The 24,261-nt window shown below is 35.8% G+C and overlaps 1 pseudogene; it reads right to left on the minus strand.

Moving 5' to 3' along the window:
• Positions 1–1,280: 1,280 nt before the first annotated feature.
• Positions 1,281–23,269, minus strand: LOC139706354 (UDP-glucuronosyltransferase 2B31-like; annotated as a pseudogene).
• Between the last annotated feature and the right edge of the window lie 992 nt (positions 23,270–24,261).

The following is a 24,261-nucleotide window of genomic DNA, read 5'->3' on the forward strand; positions in this document are numbered from 1 at the left end:
AGGCTCAGAGCAATGGAGTTAGCCATCAATGGACTGAGACTTTTGAATCCTTAAGCCCCAAATAAACTTTTTCTCCTCTAAGTTGTTCTTAACTTTTTTGGTCACAGTGATGAAAATGTTGACTAAAATAATCACTCCTCTCAATATTGTACAACCAAACCTCAACAGAAACATGGGTGGTGACAAGCTATGTTCAAACCGCAAGACTCCCCTACTGAAAATATTATTTCAGTGATGCAGATACTTGAATGATGTCTACCTTACTGTTTTTAAGAGTTATTGTTAATATTTTTAACAGTATTGTAAAACATTATAATCTAATCTAATGTTAATGTTTGTTTTTTTTTTTTAATATGTTCTTGTAAGCAGACAATACTTAGGGACTGAGGCAGGAGTTGTGGCTCAGTTGTAGAACACTTCCCTGACATGTGTGAGGCACTAGGTTTGATCTTCAGCACCACATAAAAATAAATAAATAAAATAAAGTCATCATGTCCATATACAACTAAAAAATTTAAAGAAATAAAATACCTAGGAATTTAATTCACCTTTAGATATTTACCATTGTTGTTTTACTAAGCAATGTGTCATTTTAGTTTAGTTATTATGTTTTTCAATTTAAGAGTACTAAAAGGAAATTACAAATGATACTTTATTCAATTTCTCTCATATCTGTATTCCTGTATAGCTTATCTTAAAATTTGTTGAACTTTTCCAATCACCACTCCTTAAATAACTTATTCAATAAGGTTAAGATTTTTACAATTATTGTGATATGCTTTAGAATTTCAATGAAACTGTTCCAAGAGTCCTATTTAGAATCTAGGACTATACATGTATAGCTACATATTTAAATTATCATATTTCTTAGGTTATTATTTCTATATGGCAACTTTTGCCTGGATATCCAATTGATATTATGGTAGAATGTGCTATATGCAACTGGGTATGAGTGGTCTTTCTTCTCACCTTTCTGTGTCCCACAGGGAGCACTTATACCACAATCAAAGAGGTTCAGCCAGCATTTCTCCAGTGTAGATATGGTCAACCTTTTGATCAAATCATCTCACGTTTTAAAAAGCTCCTGGTAAAGACATGTTTAGTCGGGATTCTTTGAAAATTGTTCTTATTTGAGATCATCAATACATACCAACTGCTAAATTATTATCTAAAATAACAGCAATCCCATATCATTCAATTTAATCTCTGTTGTGTTAGTCAACTTTGTATTGTTACTCCAATAAAATTCCTGAGATAATGAACTGATAAGGAAGTAAATATTATTTTGGCTCACAATTTTGGACGTTTTTGCAGTCTGTTGGCACCATTGCTTTGGGCTGATTTTGAGGGGGTACATTACCAGTAGGAGAGTATGGCATAGAAACGGGCTAGGAATTAAAAAAGAGACATAGAGAGAGGAAGATAAGGGGCTTAGATCCCAGTATTCCTTTCAAGGGCATATGCCAAATGACCTGAGTTTCTTCCACTGGGCCTGACAATCTACAAATTCTACCATCTCCCAGTGGTGCCTTGAGCCAGGGACCAATCCTTTGGGACACATTCAAGATTCAAACTATAAACACTTCTCCCCACAAAAGGAAGAAAAATGTGGAGGAGACAAAAGTTTCACTACTTGTGTTTTCAAAACTATATACTTGCTATTCTTTTCTTCATTGCATTTTATATACATGATTTGTTCTTTTCTCACTGTATAATAATGAGCAACTTTTGAACATAAAATGTATATTTGCTAATATAGAGAGCTTATATTTAAAAAAAAAAAACATTTTAGAGAAAAGATAAACAAGCTAAAACTTTTCTAAATATTGACCATGCAGACTGAATGTTGTCCAGAGCGTTCTTCAAAATTATAATTATTTTCTGTAGGGAGACCATTGTGTTATTTCTGTGACTCGCATGGGGTATCAAGGTACTCTGTGTGATTCCAGTAAACTACAGCACCATTAACTTATGTTCAATCTTTGTCTCACAGGTTTGTGTTCCAAAGCTGTCGATGATATTACACAAAAAAGTAAAGCAATACAACCTCAGTTGCAATTAACTAATTGCAAACATGGATTTGTTCTCATTCTTTGATATCCTTATGAAAATAGTACAAGCTCAATTTGCGAAAATTCAGAAAACTGTGGAAAAGTATAAAAAATGAAATAAGATTGACTTTCTATTTTTTCATCTAATCTATTATATTTCTTCTTTTCCTCAGTTTCCAACTAAACTCATAGTGAGGCTGAATTAGGCAAACTATACCTTCTTGAATAAAATCTGTTGTAATGATGCATTATGCAGATAGGTTTTAAGTAATTCAGCAAGAAAAGATAATCACATTATATCCAGTGTTCATTTTATAGATAACTACCAAAGATAGTATTCTGTACACCTTGATCTTTTTTTACTATATTATTATGAATATCTTATTAAACCAATGACTATATTAATTTTTAAGATTCTTGATGAATTTTGACAAATGTCTCTTCTTTAATATATTCTGAAGTTATCTATGAATCTAACAAAAGATAAGATATGTAGGGGAATAATTTCTTTTTACAAAATTTAGAAGAAAACCTCACAACTCTTGATGCCAATACAAATGTTTCTATGAATTAATAACAATAGCTGGTAATACTAAATATTGATATTGCATTATTCTTTATCATATTCCTTCTCTTCATATTCTTCCTACTCTCTACCCACACCCCCCACCACACACACCCACAAACTGCTACTGCCACTTTCTTTTAAAGTGAACAACAAAATCCTTCAACAATAGAACTAGTAGCCGGGCTCATTGGCCCATGCCTGGAGGGTCTCAGGTTCAAAGCCAGCCTCAGTAACAGTGAGCCTAAGCAACTCAGTGAGAATTTGTCTCTAAATAAAATACAAAAAAATAGGCCTGGGGATGTGGCTCAGTGGTTTAGTGCTCCTGATTTCCTGATTTCAATACCTGGTACCCCCCGCCCCAACCCCCCCCCCAAAAAAAAAAAGAATAGAATTAGATTATACAGAACTTGCACAAGTCTTAGTTCATGTCTTGTACCTAGTAAAAGGTGACAATTGTTTATTAGTTACATTCCAGATAATATTGGGTTTATTCTTCAAACAATATCTCATTATTTATGTTGCTTTTATCAAGAATGGAGACAAAGATAATCTTCTGAAGATTAAATAGTAATACACATAGAATACTTGTTTTCTACATATGTCTTAAAATTTGATATTGAATTAAAATACATTAAGATCTTTGTTCATTCATAAGGAATACCCTGTTTTTTATTGACAGAATTACTTCATAATTATAAACTAAGAGTAATTTTTCAGGTACAGGTGGTAGGAATTATTAGATATTTATTATATATGCAATGTACATTTTCTGAGAATTCATTTTGTTTTTGAGATTCATGTTCCTCAAGGAAGCTTTACAGCAATGGACTAGATACTTGGTGGAAGGTACTAAACAAATTCATTTTGATAAGATACATAATATTTTATGCTCAGAGACATAAAAGCCTGGAATCTGACGTGAAAAAATAGGTAAAATTCATGAATGAAAAGAAAATGAATGTTGAGTTTGGCTGCAATATTGTGGGGGAACAGATATTTAGTTAAAACATCTTCTATATAAGCTAGGAAAGCAGACATTTTCTGTCCCCATATATCTTACGTAATACTTGGAAAGATATGTAAAAAACCTTAATACTTACCACAGTATTTTTGCATTTCTATTTGTACATTTGACTGTGAACACATTTCTTTTTTTTTAAACCAATCTATAAAGTATCTGTTATCTAGCCCTGTATACAGGGTTTATCTATTGGAAAACCATTTCCTATTAAGTGAGGAGTTATATCTAATGTGGTTCCTGTAAATTAGTCACTTAGTAGTATGAGTAATAAGTAGCAATAATGACAATGCTTGGTGTTACTTCTGGACTGCTAAGTACCAGACATATTATATCAGCATTGTGTTCCTCCTTTATTATACCCATTTTGACACTCTTTTTATTACTTATTTACATGCTATCTTTCCAAGTATTATGTAAGATATATGGGGACGGAAAATGTCTGCTTTGTTCCTCTGCATATCCAGAACTGACCTGTGGTGCATACTCTTCACTTTATAAATATCCTTTGATTGAATGATTGATACTTATGTGTTGAATAAGGAAGAACTTAATTTAACTGACATTATTCTCAAAGTATCTCAGGTATTTCTCTTTATTCTGTGTGGGAATGACATCTGGGATTTCTGCTCTGCTGAGTGGCAAAGGTCTCTGTGGGTGCTGATGCCAGTGATTCCTCTTGGGCACCTGGTAGTGATGAGTGGGCGAGTAGTTGGGAGACCTACACTGACACTGAGGCCTGCATGGGAATGGTGGCTGTGATTTCCTGCACAGGAGCAGGAATATTGCTCTCAGAGAAGCAATATTCTCCCTACGTGAGTCCCAGGTCACAGAGCAACACAAAATATTTCCTCCTCTGGCCCACCATCTTGGATCCACCTACCAAAATGAATTCTTCTGATGAAGATGGGCTATATTTCCCTTTTTGTGTATGTCTTGTTCAATTTCTTTTATCATTGTTTCTGAGTTTATAGCTTAGAATTCTATTACCTTTCATGTTAAATATATTCCTAGCTAGTTATTTTTTTTCGTAACTATGGTAAATTTGATTGACTCTTGATTTTTCAGGTTGTTTTTTATTGGTGTTTAGTAATACTATTCAATTTCATATATTGATCTTATATACAGAAAAATTATCAAGAATACTTCATCTGATCTATTTCATCCAAAAGGATTCTAGTGGAATGAGTAAGGCTTTATCTATATAAGATTATATGGATTCAAAACACTGGTGGTTTGATTTTTAGTTTCCAATTTGGATGAACTTTATTACTTTCTGTGGTTAACTGTTTTGTGTTGGACTTCTAATATTATATTAAGTAAGCATAGTGAAAGTGATCATGTTTCTCTGGCTCCCAAACTTAAAGGAAAATTTTTAACTTTATTCAATGTCATGCTATCTGTGTGTCTTCATATGTGGCTTTAATTGTGTTGTGGTGTGTTTCTTCTACTTGTAACTTGCTGACAGTTTTTTTAAAAAATTATTGAATTTTATTGAATACCTTCAACTTACATTTGGGATTGTTGTCATCTTTTACATGTTATTAGCCATTTTCACTTGTGTGAATTGCCTATGCATTTGTATACATGGTTGTTTATATTTTTGTTTGATGACTCTAATATTTCTCACTATTGGATGAAGACAAATCTTTTGTTCATACATATGTTGCATGCTAGCTGCATGAAATCTAATTCAGATCATGATTTTAGAATATTCTTAACAACTGACTGTATTAGCTGTATTTGTATTTAATATGAAAAAATTAGATGAGATGTTTGAAGAATTCTTTCAAAATTCTCTTCATAATTCTTCTAACTTTTAAACATAAGTTTTCCAAGAAGGTAAAAGACCTCTACAATGAATACTAGACAATATTGAGGAAAGAAATTGACCTCAAATGATGGAAAAGATCCCCTTTTCATGGATAGGCAGAAATAATATTGTTAAAATGGCCATATAACAAAAAGCAATACACACATTCAATGCAGTCACCATGAAAATAACCATGGCATTTTTCACAGAACTAGAAACAAAAAAAACTAAAATTTATTTGGAAAAATAAAAGAATCAGAATAGACAAAGCAACTTAAACCCAGAAAGCAATGTTAGCGGCATCATCACAATGTCTGACTTCAAATTATACTACAAAGGTATAGCAGCATCAATTGCATAGTTATCAGCATAGAACAGATACATGTATTATTGATAAAAAATAGAAAACACAGAAAACCCCACATATATACATTTGTCTGATCCTTGCCAAAGGTGTCAAATACATACATTGCAGAAATGATTGATTTCCTTTTTTTTCACAAATGATGATGAGGGACTGGTTATCCATGTGTAGAAGAATGAAAGTAGTCCCCTATCTCTCACCCTATATAAAAATCAACCCAAAATGGATCAAATACCTAGGAATTAGACCAGAAACTATACAAGTCCTTTAAGAAAATGAAGGGTCAACACTCTAGCACATAGGCAAAAGCAACAACTTTCTTAATAGAGCCTCTAAAGGTCAGGAAATAATGCCAAGAGTTAATAAATGGGAACGCACCATGCTAATTACATTCTGCACACACATGCACACACACACAAACCATTAGAATTGTGAAGCAGTAACCTACAGAATTGGTGAAAATCTTTGCTAGCTATATTCTGAAAGAAGATTGATTTCTAGAATATCAAAAAATTTGAAAAAGAATTTTATGCCAAACAACCAAATTATTAAATTGGGAAATAAATTGAACAGATAATTCCCAAAAGAAGAAATACAAATGGCCAACAAAAATATGAAAATCTCTCTTTCTCTCTCTCTCTCTCTCTCTCTCTCTCTCTCTCTCTCTATATATATATATATATATATATATATATATATATATATATATATATTCCACATCTTTAAACTTCATGGAAATTTAAATCAAAAGAAAACTGAGATTTCATGTCATAATTGTCAGAATAGTAGTTGCCAAGAATAAGAATTATAAATGCTAATGTGGGGAAAAATGAACAATTTACACTCTTTGTGGTATTGTAAACTAGTACCACCAATACGGATATCCAATATGACAGTTCCTCAAAAAGCTAGGTACAGAACCATCATATGACCCAGGTATAATTTAACACTTCCAACTAATAAGTTAAAGTCATCTTATTACAGTGAAATTGCATATCCATGTTTATAGCAGCACAATTCACAATAGCCAAACTAAGGTGTCTGGCAAGGGATGAATGTATAAAGCAAATGTGATATATATATATATGTTTTATTCAGACACAAAGAAAAATAAACTTATGTCATTTGCAAAAGAATGGGTGGAACTTAAGGCCATTATGCTAAACACAATAGGTCAAAATCACAAGATCAAGGATTTCCAGCTAGAGGGGAAAAGGAAAGATGAAGGCAAATCTCATGAAAATCACTGGGTGATCAGGTGATGAACCCGACCAAAATGTGGGAGATGGGGAAGGAGGGGAAAGTGCTGGGGAGTGTTATTGGCCAAATTATACTGTCATACTGTGTATTTGTGGGCATGTACAAATATGTCACACTAAATCCTATCATTTGTACATTTATAATCCACCAATAAAGAAGTAGTAAATATATAATAAATATGTTTTCATATTTAAATTGAGTTAAAACTTAAGACAGAGAATGTTTCTTGTCACGCTTGGATTGTGGTCTTCATACCAAAAAAGCTAATTAACTGTTATTCTTTGGATGTGTCCTGCAAAGGCTCATGTGTGAGAAAATGTGTGATGGTTCAGAGGGGAAATGATTAGGATGTGAATGCCTTAAGCCAATCCGTAAATTAATGACCTAATGGGATTAATTGAGAGGTAAGTAGAAGCAGCTAGATGTGGCTGTAGGACGCAGGTCATTGGGACATGGCTTTGGTGTATGTATTTTGTTTTCTGATAATCATTTGAGCTGCTTCTCTCTACCACACTCTCCTGTGATAATGTTCTGCCTCACTTCCAGCCTCCAGGAATGGAGTTAAACTTCTATCAACTAAAACCTCTGAAACTGTGAGCCCTCAAATAAATTTTTCTTCTTCTACAATATTCTGGTTGATCTTTTGTTCACAGTGGTGAAAAAGCTTACTAAATACTAACTATTCAAATTTGAACCATTTCAATCATGAAAATTTTCTGTGATGTTGGATTACTTGAGGGTTGATTTATCAATTTTTCAACAATTTATATAATTTTTGTATTGCTTTCAGTGTTAAAGATTATTATAATAGACACCATGCTGCATTCTGAAGAAAAAGTATGATGATTTTTTTTCAGTCATTGCAAATGATTTAGATCCCATATTAGTGTTATGGGTATGATGAGAAAATCAGCTACTGAAGAAAGAGAAAAATTAGACAAACTCTTCATAATTACAGGTTATAGAACAATAACATCATTGCAAACTGTCTACAAAAACTCATTACATTTCACAACATAACTGTAACAAATATAGGTAACATTGTGTTACTTTTTTGAGGAGAGAGCAAAATTCAGCATTTTTTTCCTGTTCCTATTCTATATTACCACAACATAAAATTGAGACCTAGTATCTACTTTTAAAGTATGATTATGAGAGTGGGCAACCAGGTGAATAAATTTGAAGGATTAAGAAGAAATAATATTAAACTAATGACACCACATATTTTCTTCCATAGCTTAACTGTAGAAAGCAGATAGGAATCATTCTGTTTCTAATGCCAGAGACATTCTACTGTGAAGTGACTTAGCTGGAAGAAGGCAAACATCTTTCCAGATGCTCAGGAGAGAAGTGATGCTGAGGCTGGATTTATACTAAAAGACATCAGCAATATGGCCTCTCAGAACCAAAGGGAACTGTTAGACTTTTTACATGATTGTAATTATTGAGTGTTTTCTCCAAGAAAATTAAATGTACACAATTCTCCAAAATCAAGTTAAAGGAGGCTGAGAATTTGAGAAATTATATTGATATTATGAGAAATTCTATAATCTCAAGAGGAAAAAATGCTTAAAAATGAATAAATAATCTAAATTTCCAGTTTTCAATAAAGAGAAATGGGCAACAAGTATATGCAAAGATCCTGCCCATCACTAATCCTGAAGAAAATGCAAATGAAAACAACCACCAAAAATAATCAAATAAACATAACAAGGGCTATACTCAAAAACACAAAAAAATGGAAAACATGGGCAAGGGTGCAGAGTAAGAGGCACTCTTACAGACCACTACCAGAATGTAAATTAGAACAATTACCCTGGAAAAGAAGTTTCTTGAGAAACTAAAAATACATCGCCCCTGGAGCTCAACTTTTAAACTAAGAAATAAAAAGAATTAAAGAAAAAGACATCAGTAGTATATCAAAATGATTCCTGTACCCCCATGTTATTGCAGCTCTCCCAACATTAGCCAGGATATGAAATCAAGTAACATATTTGTTTTTAGATAACAAAAGTGAAATATATATGCAGTGAATTATTATTCAGCCATAAAAATGGAATGAAATCCTATGTTTGCAGGAGTGAGAACGGAAATGGTGAACATCATAATATAAACTAGAGCATCATAATATGAACTGGTAAACATCATAATATAAATAATATAAACTAGACAACAAGAGAGAGTACTGTGTGTCTCCTTTATGTGTAAAATTAACAAAAGTTTATAATTTTTAAAATTTAGCTTTTTCTACAATATTTATGCCCCTTCCATTATTTACACTGTGTCATATTTTCATTCTCACTGCATTATTAATGTATTTATAAATCTGTTTTTTGTTTGTTTTGTTTTGTGATTTTTACTCTGGTTTGTTTTCTTCTTTCTGGCTGGAGCTTGGTCTCATTCCCAGCAAAGTGAGGACATTGGATTTAGACCTTGCTGTGAAACTGCACACAGCTATATCAAGAAAACGTTACCTTATTCCAGTCCTGCTGGAATATCCTAGTCCTGCTGTAACACTGACAGGCAATTTCACTTATGGAACAGGGGATATAAAATGCCTCTAGTTCATGACCCAGACCCAAGTACCTGAGATTAAGGAGGGCTCAACATTGTACTTCGGACATTGCAACTATAGCATCTCAGAAGGAAATAAAAGAAGAAATAGGCTTCAGTACAAGGGTAGTTGGTGCCTTCATAGCCTCACTTTCTTCAATAGATCAATAACTCCCCCCCAAAAAAAGCAAATAACAATATTCAGAATTAATTCACATTATTGACCAATTGAACTTCATATACAGATATAGAGTTTCCATCTACTAGCTATAGAATAAACATTCTTTGTCACAGATTATGAATGTTTCCCTAAAGTGTTTGAATTAAGGTCATAAAGAATGCAAATTCTTCTACCACAATGCTTGCAACTCTTTGTTGTGTACTTGTGGCAGTTATGAGTTTAACATTTGCAGTATCAATGACATGTTAGCAGACCCAAAGGTCAATCACATAAATAAAATTGTCTTTCTGCTGAGGTACAAAATGTGAGATACAAATGTTGTAAGAATGGTTTAACTAGTTACACAGCCTAACCCGGGTCCCAGCAGTTATCTCAATGCTAACTTTTTTGTTATTGTTGTTCTCTACTAATTATACCTGGCCTGTGGTCTGAAAAAAGAAAGAATGCAAATTATTCAATGAATTGTTCAATAATTTGAAACTTTTTTTCTGATTTCTCAGACCTTAGTGGAATCAAAGTAAAAATCAAGAGCAAGGAAAAATGAAAAAAAATGAGAAAATACATGGAGATTGCACAACACAGTATTGTATAACTGTGGATCATTAAGAAATCAAGGGGATATTTTAAAAATTATCAATTTAAATGGAAAGAGAAACACAATGTAACAGAAAATGTAAAAAAAAAAAAAAGAGGAAAAGCTATTTTAATCAAGATATGAAAGCCTAGGTTAGTTCTGAAAAAACCTAGTTAGATGTATTTTAAGATCTTAGAAATATGAAAACAAGTCATACAAGTACAAGTGGAAAAAATGAATAAAAATGATGAGAGATTAATTATCTGATAAGGAGATCAAAGAAAGAGAAAGACTCACATGAATAAAATCAGATGCTAAAGGGTAGATATTGTACCCCAAACCACTGAAAATCAGATGATCATTAGGGAATAATTTGAAAAACTATATCCCAATCAATTATAAACTGTAAAATAAATGGACATATTGAAACACATATGACCTAGCATTCTTGAGACAAAGCCTTACAAATCCTGTGCAGTCAACAGTGAGCAGTGAGATTAAAGTAGCCACCATTGTTGCCAACAAAGAAATCCCTAAAAATATACAGATTTGTTACTAATGTTTCCAGATTTGAAAATGTCATTCCACATAATAAATAGGGAAGGAACCCTTTCAAACTCATTCTGCAAGTTCTGTATTTTGGTGCTATCAAAATTGATAATGATACAGAGAAAATTATAAACCAAAATCTTCCCTGAATATAGATGTAAGATCCTCAATAAAATATTCACTGATCCAGTTCTCTAATAACATAGTAAAATATCATGTATCATGATCAAGTTGGCTTCATTTCATATCAAGGAATGAGAGAATGCTTCAATAAATGCAAGTCAAAAAAAAGTAACACAGCACATGAGTACAACCAAGGACAAAAATCAAATGATCATCTTAATACAAAAAAAAAAAAAAAAAAAAAACACAAAACTTCATAGTTTGATAGCTCTTCCTAAAACAATCATGTAGGAAGTTGGTATAGAATGCTTATATCTCAACAAATTACAGGTGTGTTAAATCCACAGCCAACAAGATACTGAGTCAGGAAAAACTGAAAGTATTTTCTATAAATTAGGAACACAACATGGCTGTCCACTGTCAAGATTCTTATTCAGAATAGTACTTTAATATTGAGGCATGTCACTCAGGCTAATGGGAATAGGAGAGGTATACAAATAGGAAAGGTACAAGTGCAATTATTTCTCCTTAATATGATTTGATTCTATACTTAGAAGACACTTCTCATTTCAATAAGACTCTTAGAAATAAGAAACTTAAAAGTGTATGTGGATATAAAATGAACATACAACACTAGTAGATTTTAAATACACATGTGTTGAACTTATTGAGAAAGAAATCACAGCAGTCATATTCACAAGAAATTCAAATGAATCTGGGAATTAACCTAACAAAATCTGTGAAAGACCTCTGAAATAAAAGTTGTAAAACAAAGAAACAGAGAAATTGAAGAAGTTGGCAGAGATTGGAAAGACCGCCCATGTTCCTTAACTGGGAGAACTAATATTGGTAAAATGGCCATATAACCAAAAGACACCCAAAGATTCAAAGAAATCTCCATCAACATGCCAATGATATTCTTCACAGAAGTAGATAAGGCATATGAAAGACTGTATGGCCAAAGAAATCCTGAGACAAAGAGACAAAGCTGAATTTATCAAAAATGTACTAGAGAGCCATATTAACAAAATAGCTTAATATTGGTATAATTATAATATAATTGGTATAATTATATTCAATGGAATATAATTGTAAAAGCTGAAATAAACTTGCACATCTAAAATCAACAGATTCCTGGCAAAGTCTCCAAAAATATACATTGGAATAAAGACAGATTCAAAAATTGGGAAACCTGGAAAACTGAATATCTACTTGTAGACAATTAATTGTAGATTTCCTTCTCTCACCCTATAGAAAATGATCAAAAAGTTGATCAAATGATTTAATGTTAGACATGAAAATTTGGAGCTTAGAAGAAAACATTGTGGAAACATTTCATAATATAGTAATACAGGCAACAATTTTCTGAATAGAACTACAAAGCTTGGGAAGTAAATGTAAGAAATGGTAAATTGGATTACATAAAATCTGAAAGCTTCTGCACAACAACTGAAGCAATTGAGAGCAATGGAGCAACCTGTAAATAGTACAAAATCTTTTTTACCTTTCATCTGATGAAGAATTAATATACACAATATATATACAAGTCAAAAAATGTTCAACAAAAGAACAGGTCATAGAAACAACAAATCGCCGGGCCGCGTGGACACCTTCTGGTACAAGTTCCTGAAGCGCGAGCCAGGAGGAGCGCTCAGCTGAGAAGGCAATGGACCTCACCACGACCGTTGCTGTACTTACAATGAAAACAATTTGGTGGATGGCATTTATTGTCTCCCCATAGGACACTGGATTGAGGCCACTGGACACACCAATGAGATGAAGCACACCACAGACTTCTATTTTATTATTGCAGGCCACCAAGCTATGCATTATTCAAGGTAAAAATACTGCCATGTTTGTAAGCATGAAAGTAGGACAAGAGGTGGCACCAGGACTATGGGAACATTTGCTGTCCTGAAACCGCAGTGTCTTTGGAGGGGTCTATAGGCCTGCGGTGCCTTCAGGAGTTACAGTGAATCAGTGTGTGAGCTCTTTTTATTCTAGATGTAAATGAGTTTTTATACTATTATTTTACTAGATATATATGCTGGTATCATATTTGGACAGGACAGTAGTTAGCCAATTTCTGCCTTGAGATAGTGAGGAGAAAAAGAAAAACGACACTAAAATAGCCCAGATCAGTACTTGTATCCTTTATGCCATTGACTAACAGTGAAATACAAATTGCTGTCTCATAAAAGTGTATTCAAGAGAAGAGGATCAGCGGCCTGGTGAGAGGCTGAGCCGCCCCCTCCCCCTGCGCCGGCAAAGTAGAGGGAACTGTGACCACGCACAGAGCAGGCCCAGCGGCCTGCTGAGGGGCAGAGCCGTCCCCATCCCCCGCGCCAGCCAGGTAGGTGGAAAGGTGACCACCGACAGAAAAGGCCCAGTGGCACGCGGTGGGACAGAGCTTCCAATCACTCCTGCAAGGTAGGCGGGCCTGCGACCCACCGGCAGAAGAGGAACAGCGGCCTGCTGAGGGGCAGAGCCGCCCCCTCCCCCTGCACTGGCAAGGTAGAGGGAACTGTGACCACTCACAGAGCAGGCCCAGCGGCCTGCTGAGGGGCAGAGCCGCCCCCCATCCCCCGCGCCAGCCAGGTAAGTGGAAAGGTGACCACCGACAGAAAAGGCCCAGTGGCACGCGGCGGGACAGAGCTTCCAATCACTCCTGCAAGGTAGGCGGGCCTGCGACCCACCGGCAGAAGAGGAGCAGCGGCCTGCTGAGAGGCTGAGCCGCCCCCTCCCCCTGCGCTGGCAAAGTAGAGGGAACTGTGACCACCCACAGAGCAGGCACAGCGGCCTGCTGAGGGGCAGAGCCGCCCCACACCCCCCGCGCCTGCCAGGTAGGTGGAACTGTGACCACCGACAGAAAAGGCCCAGTGGCCCGCGGCGGGACAGAACTTCCAATCACTCCTGCAAGGTAGGCAGGCCTGTGACCCACTGGCAGAAGAGGAGCAGTGGCCTGCTGAGAGGCAGAGCCGCCCCCTCCCCCTGCGCCGGCAAGGTAGAGGGAACTGTGACCACCCACAGAACAGGCCCAGCAGCCTGCTGAGGGGCAGAGCCGCCCCCCACCCCCCGCGCCTGCCAGGTAGGCGGAACTGTGACCACCGACAGAAAAGGCCCAGTGGCCCACGGAGGGGCAGAGCTTCCAATCACTCCTGCAAGGTAGGCGGGCCTGTGACCCACCGGCAGAAGAGGAGCAGCGGCCTGCTGAGAGGCAGAGCCACCCCCTCCCCCCCGCGCCTGCAAGGTAGACGGAACTGTGACCACCATCAGAACAGGCCAGACCTGCAACCGAGAGACAGAACAGGCCCAGTGGCCTGAGGAAGGGTAGAGCTGCCCCCCCGCGCATGCAAGGTAGGCAGACCTGCGACCCACTGGCAGTACAGCCCCAGAGGCCTAGAGAGGGGCAGTGCCGCTGCCTGCGCCTGCAAAGTAGGCAGAACTGCGACCACCGACAGAACAAGCCTAGCGGCCCGCAGAGGGACAGAGCCACCGCCTGCGCCTGCAAGGTCGGCGGACCTGCTACCGACCGGCAGAACAGGCCCAGCAGCCTCCCGGCGTGGTAGGCACATTGCCCCAATTGGAGGAGGGGCAGAGCCGCCGCCCGCGCCTGCGAGGGAGACTTTGCAACTATACAAGACCAATATAAATATATAGGGGGAAAATTCAATAGCACAACAGTTTCACCAAGTAGAAAGGAACGCGAACAGTATGAAGAGACAAGGAAAGAAAGGACCACAAGCAATGCAGGTCAAATCAACTTTAGAAGAGGTAATAGCTGCAGCAGATGGAATGTCAGATAAAGAATTCAGGATATACATGCTTCAGATGATCTGGAGTATCAAGGAAGACATCAGCAAAATCAGACAATGAAAGATCACTTCAACAATGAATTACATAAACAAATCCAAGAAGCAAAAGATCAACTATACAGGGAAATAGAGGTTATACAAAACAAACAAACAGAAATCCTAGAAATGCAGGAAGCAATAAACCAACTTAAAAACTCAATTGAGAATACTACCAGCAGAGTAGAACACTTAGAAGACAGAACATCAGACAATGAAGATAAAGTATTTCAACTTGAAAAGAACATAGACAGCTCAGCAAGACTGTTAAGAAACCATGAGCAGAACATCCAAGAAATATGGGATAACATCAAGAGACCAAATTTAAGAGTCATTGGGATACAGGAAGGGACAGAGTTTCAAACCAAAGGAATGAGCAATCTATTCAATGAAATAATACGAGAAAACTTCCCAGACTTGAAGAATGAGACAGAACCCCAAATCCTAGAAGCCTACAGGACGCCGAATGTGCAAAATCATAAGAGACCCACACCTAGACACATTATAATGAAGATGCCCAACATACAGAATAAGGAGAGAATTTTAAAAGCTACAAGAGAAAGGAAGCAGATCACATTTAGGGGTAAGCCAATCAGGATAACAGCTGATCTTTCAACACATACTCTGAAAGCTAGAAGATCCTGGAATAACATATTTCAAACACTGAAAGAAAATGGGTTCCAACCAAGAATTGTGTTTCCAGCGAAATTAAGCTTCAGGATGGAAGATGAAATTAAAACCTTCCACGATAAACAAAAGTTAAAAGAATTTGCAGCTAGAAAACCATCTCTTCAAAACATCCTTGGCAAAATATTACAGGAAGAGGAAATGGAAAATAACAATGAAAACCAACAGTGGGAGGTAGGACACTAAAGGGGGGAAATAATCAAAGAGGAAAACAAACCATGTTTAGTAACATAAATAAAAAAATATGGCTGGAACAACAACCCATATCTCAATAATAACCCTAAATGTTAATGGCTTAAACTCACCAATCAAGAGACACAGGCTAGTAGAATGGATCACAAAACAAGACCCAACAATATGCTGCCTACAGGAGACGCATTTGATAGGAAAAGACATACATAGGCTGAAGGTGAAAGGTTGGGAAAAATCATATCACTCATATGGACTTCGGAAACAAGCAGGAGTATCCATACTCATATCAAATAAAATAGATTTCAAGCCAAAGTTAATCAAAAGGGATAAAGAGGGACACTACATACTGCTCAAGGGAAACATACACCAACAAGACATAACAATTATAAATATATATGCCCCAAACAATGGTGCAGCTATGTTCATCAAACAAACTCTTCTCAAGTTCAAGAGTCTAATAGACCCCCATACAATAATCATGGGAGACTTCAACACACCTCTCTCACCACTGGACAGATCTTCCAAACAAAAGTTGAATAAGGAAACTATAGAACTCAATAACACAATTAATAACCTAGACTTAATTGACATATATAGAATATACCACCCAACATCAAGCAGCTAAACTTTTTTCTCAGCAGCACATGGATCCTTCTCAAAAATAGATCATATATTATGTCACAGGGCAACTCTTAGACAATATAAAGGAGTAGAGATAATACCATGCATCCTATCTGATCATAATGGAATGGAACTGAAAATCAACGATAAAAGAAGGAAGGAAAAAGCATACATCACTTGGAGAATGAACAATAGGTTACTGAATGATCAATGGGTTATAGAAGACATCAAGGAGGAAATTTTTTAATTTATTTCTTAGAGATTAATGAAAACACAGACACAACATATCGGAATCTATGGGACACATTGAAAGCAGTTCTAAGAGGAAAATTCATTGCTTGGAGTTCATTCCTTAAAAAAAGAAAAAACCAACAAATAAATGATCTCATACTTCATCTCAAAATCCTAGAAAAAGAAGAGCAAAACAACAGCAAAAGAAGTAGAAGGCAAGAAATAATTAAAATCAGAGCTGAAATTAATGAAATCGAAACAAAAGAAACAATTGAAAAAATTGACAAAACTAAAAGTTGGTTCTTTGAAAAAATAAACAAAATCGACAGACTCTTAGCCATGCTAGCGAAGAGAAGAAGAGAGAGAACTCAAATTACTAACATACGGGATGAAAGAGGCAATATCACAACAGACACTTCAGAAATACAGAAGATAATCAAAAATTATTTTGAATCCTTATACTCCAATAAATTAGAAGATAGTGAAGGCATAGATAAATTTCTTAAGTAATATGATCTGCCCAGATTGAGTCAGGAGGATATAGACAACCTAAACAGACCAATATCAATTGAGGAAATAGAAGAAACCATCAAAAGACTACCAACTAAGAAAAGCCCAGGACCGGATGGGTATACAGCAGAGTTTTGCAAAACCTTTAAAGAGGAACTAATACCAATACTTTTCAAGCTACTTCGGGAAATAGAAAAAGAGGGAGAACTTCCAAATTCATTCTACGAGGCCAACATCACCCTGATACCTAAACCAGACAAAGACACTTCAAAGAAAGAAAACTACAGACCAATATCTCTAATGAACCTAGATGCAAAAATCCTCAATAAAATTCTGGTGAATCGGATACAAAAACATATCAAAAAAATTGTGCACCATGATCAAGTAGGATTCATCCCTGGGATGCAAGGCTGGTTCAATATACGGAAATCAATAAATGTTATTCACCACATCAATAGACTTAAAAATAAGAACCATATGATCATCTCGATAGATGCGGAAAAAGCATTCAACAAGGTACAGCATCCCTTTATGTTCAAAACTCTAGAAAAACTAGGGATAACAGGAACTTACCTCAACATTGTAAAAGCAATCTATGCTAAGCCTCAGGCTAGCATCATTCTGAATGGAGAAAAATTGAAGGCATTCCCTCTAAAATCTGGAACAAGACAGGGATGCCCTCTCTCACCACTTCTGTTCAACATAGTTCTCGAAACACTGGCCAGAGCAATTAGACAGACGAAAGAAATTAAAGGCATCAAAATAGGAAAAGAAGAACTTAAATTATCACCATTTGCAGATGACATGATTCTATACATAGCAGACACAAAAGGGTCTACAAAGAAACTATTAGAGCTAATAAATGAATTCAGCAAAGTGGCAGGATATAAAATCAACACGCATAAATCAAAGGCATTCCTGTATATCAGCGACAAATCCTCTGAAATGGAAATGAGGACAACCACTCCATTCACAATATCTTCAAAAAAAAAAAATAAAATACTTGGGAATCAAACTAACAAAAGAGGTGAAAGACTTATACAATGAAAACTACAGAACCCTAAAGAGAGAAATAGAAGAAGATCTTAGAAGATGGAAAAATATACCCTGTTCATGGATAGGCAGAACTAACATCATCAAAATGGCGATATTACCAAAAGTTCTCTGTAGGTTTAATGCAATGCCAATCAAAATCCCAATGGCATTTCTTGTAGAAATAGAGAAAGCAATCATGAAATTCATATGGAAAAATAAAAGACCCAGAATAGCAAAAACAATGCTAAGCAGGAAGTGTGAATCAGGCGGTATAGCGATACCAGACTTCAAACTATACTACAGAGCAATAGTAACAAAAACAGCATGGTACTGGTACCAAAACAGGCGGGTGGACCAATGGTACAGAATAGAGGACACAGAAACCAATCCACAAAACTACAACTACCTTATATTTGATAAAAGGGCTAAAAGCATGCAATGGAGGAAGGATAGCATCTTCAACAAATGGTGCTGGGAAAACTGGAAATCCATATGCAACAAAATGAAACTGAATCCCTTTCTCTCGCCATGCACAAAAGTTAATTCAAAATGGATCAAGGAGCTTGGTATCAAATCAGAGACACGCCGTCTGATAGAAGAAAAAGTTGGCTACGATCTACATACTGTGGGGTCGGGCTCCAAATTCCTCAATAGGTCACCCATAGCACAAAAGTTAATAACTAGAATCAATAAATGGGACTTACTCAAACTAAAAATTTTTTTCTCAGCAAAAGATACAATAAGAGAGGTAAATAGAGAGCCTACATCCTGGGAACAAATCTTTACTCCTCACACTTCAGATAGAGCCCTAATATCCAGAGTATACAAAGAACTCAAAAAATTAGACAATAAGAGAACAAACAACCCAATCAACAAATGGGCCAAGGACCTGAACAGACACTTCTCAGAGGAGGACATACAATCAATCAACAAGTACATGAAAAAATGCTCACCATCTCTAGCAGTCAGAGAAATGCAAATCAAAACCACCCTAAGATACCATCTCACTCCAGTTAGATTGGCAGCCATTATGAAGTCAAACAACAACAAGTGCTGGCGAGGATGTGGGGAAAAGGGTACACTTGTACATTGCTGGTGGGACTTCAAATTGGTGCAGCCAATTTGGAAAGCAGTATGGAGATTTCTTGGAAAGCTGGGAATGGAGCCACCATTTGACCCAGCTATTCCCCATCTCGGTCTATTCCCTAAAGACCTAAAAAGAGCATGCTACAGGGATACTGCTACATCGATATTCATAGCAGCACAATTCACAATAGCTAGACTGTGGAACCAACCTAGATGCCCTTCAATGGATGAATGGATAAAAAAAAATGTGGCATTTATACACAATGGAGTATTACTCTGCATTAAAAAATGACAAAATCATAGAATTTACAGGGAAATGGATGGCATTAGAGCAGATTATGCTAAGTGAAACTAGCCAATCCCTAAAAAACAAATGCCAAATGTCATCTTTGATATAAGGAGAGTAACTAAGAACAGAGTAGGGTCGAAGAGCATGAGAAGAAGATTAACATTAAACAGGGATGAGAGGTGGGAGGGAAAGGGAGAGAGAAGGGAAAATGCATGGAAATGGAAGGAGACCCTCAGAGTTATACAAAAGTACATACAAGAGGAAGTGAGGGGAAGGGGAAAAATAATACAAGGGGGACAAACGAATGTCAGTGGAGGGGGCAGAGAGAGAAGAGGGGAGGGGAGGGGAGGGGAGGGGGGATAGTAGAGGATAGGAAAGGCAGCAGAATACAACAGACACTAGTATGGCAATATGTAAATCAATGGATGTGCAACTGATGTGATTCTGCAATCTGTATATGGGGTAAAAATGGGAGCTCATAACCCACTTGAATCAAATTGTGAAATATGATATATCAAGAACTATGTAATGTTTTGAACAGCCAACAATAAAAAAATTAAAAAAAAAAAAAAAAAAAAAAAAAAAAAAAAAAACTGTCTTTTAGGGGTTATAATTGAGAGGTTAATTTACCCAGAACGATAAAACAAAAACCTGTTGTCATGGGAACTTCTGTAGATTGTGTACCTCTGAGTCCCTCCCTCTATGAACTGGGTATAAAGTTCTAAACTTCCCGAACTCAGGTTCAGGGGGACTGATTGATTACAGCAAAAGCTTTTCCCTCAACTAATAAATAAATAAACCTGCCTACAGTTTTCCATTTCAGTGATATGTCTTGTCTGTTCCAAAAAAAAGGTTAACTTTAAGAAATGTAATTCTATGTGCTTATTGATTGTTTCATAATTATAAACTCAGGAAAACCTACACATACAAGTGATATGAATCAATAGATCCTCATTAAAACTAAACAATTTGTACTCCACGTTATATGTTACATACAATTTTTTCTATTACCTTTCTGTCAGGCAGCTTGGCATGAAGACCTTTATCCCCCAGGGAGTTTTCATGAAGTCTCCTATAACCTTGGGATAGCCAAGAAACACCTGTGTTTTCCTTATTATAACATTTCCCATACAATATCTTTCATGCTCACAGTCTACCTTGTAAGCCGAATTAAAGGTGTTTGTGCTACTGTGGTTCTCCACATATTCAGTGATTTTCTGTGGTACATGATTGTCATTTATCAATACGTTTTCAGAGAATGACAGGCATTTTCTTATGTGTTGAATAATGAAGATCTTCATTTAACTCACTCTATCCTCAAAAGTCCCTTTTCTTCTGTAATACAAATGAGATTCACATACTTCTCGTGGTAAAACACGCACTAATTTCAATTTATAGGGCTTTTTGCTCAATTTCCTATAATTCTGTCACTGTGAGTGAGCTATTCTGAGTGAAAAAGAGAATAATTCCTGGTAAAAATTGCAAAGATGACAGAAACAAATAAATGGAAGAAGGTTTACCTTAGGCAGAGGTTTGGCTGGTCTGCAGTGGAGTCCTCCAACAAAAACGACATTTGGTAGGGTCCGGCGAGGAAATTCCAAGTCCCAGTAGGTGGGAATGAGCCAGATATCTGCTTTTGCCATTGTCTCTGACAATGTAGTGGGTTGTCCTGAACAGGAAAAAGAAGATAAAAGTTATAAGGAATTGTGAAATTGTCATATAAATATGCATATGCCTAGTGTCTGAAAGAACTTTCATTACAAAGACAAATATGTTTAAGTGTGTGTAATTTGATAAAGATACTATGAGTACATCAAAAATATATATACATTTGTCTGTATTTATTATGTATATAGGATTCTTATACATATATTTATATATATATATATGTATACATATATATATATATGTGTGTACATATATGGAATTATGGAGCAGACAATAGTGTAAACTATTCATCATTTACAAACTTAAATATCATCAAAGTAAGATAGTGATTTTATAGAGGTAAATATGTATTTTTTATCTAAAGTTATAAAGGTAACAAACACAAATGTAAACAAATATTTGAATTACATAATTCATTAACTGTACCTCATTAAGGAAAAGAAATTTACAGCATTCTTTTATCTATTTATACAATTTGGAGGAAGAAATATGATTGTTATTTCTGCAGGTGAACTGAAAGGAAATTGAGTATGTTTCTGTTTGTGATATCTACTAATGGTTGGAGTTCATGTTAGGAGCTTGCAAATATTTATTATATAGAAATATTTAGGAAAAAATAGTTGTAAATAGTTAAGAATATAAATAGAATTCTTTTTATACAATTTTTGTTTTCTTTAAATGACAGATAGTTTAAAACAAAAGACTAATAAATTACATTTGTATGCTTCAAAATTATAGACCTTAAAGAGAATGAATTGCAAAGCTTTAGTAAAAAAAAATTTACAAATGCTAGAAACCATAACGAAAGGCCTCCTGGTCTGGAATGAAAACACAGTCACCCAAGTGAGAAGGAATATCTAAGGTTAAATGACAAAGTAGTTTCTAAATGAAGAATCTAATGAAGTAAAGAGAAAAAAAATTCTCAGTGCTACATAGATTGTTATACTTTAGATACACATGTAACCCCTGAATCTCTGTGTCTATGTTTATCAAGATATTTATATAAAGTTTAAAATTAATTTCAAAGATAAATAAAATGAGTAGTACAATGGTAAATTGTATGCAGTTGCCTAGAGAAGTCCTCTGGGCTCTATGTGGTGGGTGCATGCATTTCTGGTGTGTCTTATACAAGAGATGGCCAAAGGTTTCTGACACATCAATGTCCATTTTTCTGTAGTATTCTTGATTTTGATGGATGATTTTCTTTTATTACATGATAGTATTAAATTTTTTTTTCTCTAACTTTATATTCTTGTAAATATAAAGTTAGAAGCTTCAGAAAGGCCCAGGAAAGTTAGGATTTTGTAGTATAAGTGATTCACCTAGTATCTCACTGTAAAACTGATTCCATCTTTTCTCATTAAATGATTCAAACCAAAAGTCAAAATATAGCATGTATAGCATATTTTTTACCCGCTCAATGAATGTCATTTGATCGCTTAGTTTTGTCCATATAAAAAGAACTTAGGAAGGAGGAAAGAGAATTTCCCCACTATACTTTTCGAATGTGTAACCAAAAGAGAAGCAGACAGTATATACAAATGTTTTTTTAAAGAATTTCAGCCAGAAGCTCCCCACAGGGACAAATGGTGTTTGAAAGAATAATATCGAAACATGATTCTTGTAGTTTTGCCATAAATTTCTTGTTCAAAACTGCATCTCTACATATATTCTCTACATAATAAAAAAATGGACTTGAAGATTCTTGTAATAATGAATAATATTTCCAAAATTTTTTTTGGCAAATCATAAAGCAGTACATTGATCCACTGATTATAAAGATTCTCTACATCTTCTCTTGATAATGATGCTGGATAGCTCTCAAATTTAATGGCAGATGATTTGTCACCATCCACAAAAACGGAACCCAAAGGTCTCAAAACAATCACCTCATGCCCCCTCTGTGTGAACTCCTCCAGTATTGTCTTTAAGTTGATCCAATGGCAATATTCCATTGCCCACAGCAGCACATTTCCACATCTTCCAAAACCAAAGTGACTACTCAGATGTAGCAGCAACAGAACTGCAGTAATTTTCACAGACATCCTGGTGGAATGCAAGGCTTCCTTTCACCTTGAATTTCCTCTGTTCTTGCCGACATCAAGAAAAAATCATTAGTTGGTTAAAATATAACTTGTACACATCAAAGTAAATACACAGTTGAACATTTGGAATATCTGGATGCCTAGTAGAGAAATTAAAGGTTATGTGTCTTCATGTTTGTGTATGTGTAATGACTCTTTTATGACTATAAATGTTCTCCTGAGTTTAAGAATCTATGATCCTGCATGTGTAGAGTTTTAGAACAGTGTGAGGAACAATGGCAAGTGAAGTAACTTGTGTCTATAGACTCTTTGGCTGGAGCTAAAGTACACATATAGTTAAATCAACATTTTTTATGTATCATAGTTTAAGATATCATGTATGACAAAGACCGTATCCATTCATCTTTCTTGGACATTTACTTTGCTTCTAATACTTCACTTTGGGGTTTCTTTTGTCTTTGTTGGAAGACTTCACTTCCAAGACACACTCTTTATGCTGTGTCATGCAGTCGCAAATTCCTCTTCAAAACTTATGATCACCCAAACTGGTTTCCCTAAGACCTCTTCTTTCCCTCACTACTCCCTCCTCTTGCTGTTTTTAAAACCTTCGTTGTTCCCTTCATCTCCTTCACAACCTTTGATATGCTGCACTTCAAGGTCCTACTAGTTCTCTCCCTCTGTGCTCCCACAGTCACAGTTTTTAATTCTGCCTCTAACCTAAAGGTTCCTCCAGTCACTTGTTCTTTTGCCAGAACTGAGAGCTCTCAAGAGACTCAGGAACCCCTAGAGCCAATTACTGGAGGTTGGATGGGAAATAAATCTTTTGAAAATCTAATTATTTCATCTCATTCAAGTCAGAATGGCAATTCTCAAGAATACTAGAAACAATAAATGTTGGCAAGGATTTGGGAAGAAAAGTACACTCATATATTGGTGGTGGGAATGCAAATTGATACAACCATTATGAAAATCAGTAGGAGATTCCATAGAAA

The sequence above is a fragment of the Marmota flaviventris genome, chromosome 7 (genome assembly GCF_047511675.1).
Source record: "Marmota flaviventris isolate mMarFla1 chromosome 7, mMarFla1.hap1, whole genome shotgun sequence".
NCBI classification, from domain to species: domain Eukaryota; kingdom Metazoa; phylum Chordata; class Mammalia; order Rodentia; family Sciuridae; genus Marmota; species Marmota flaviventris.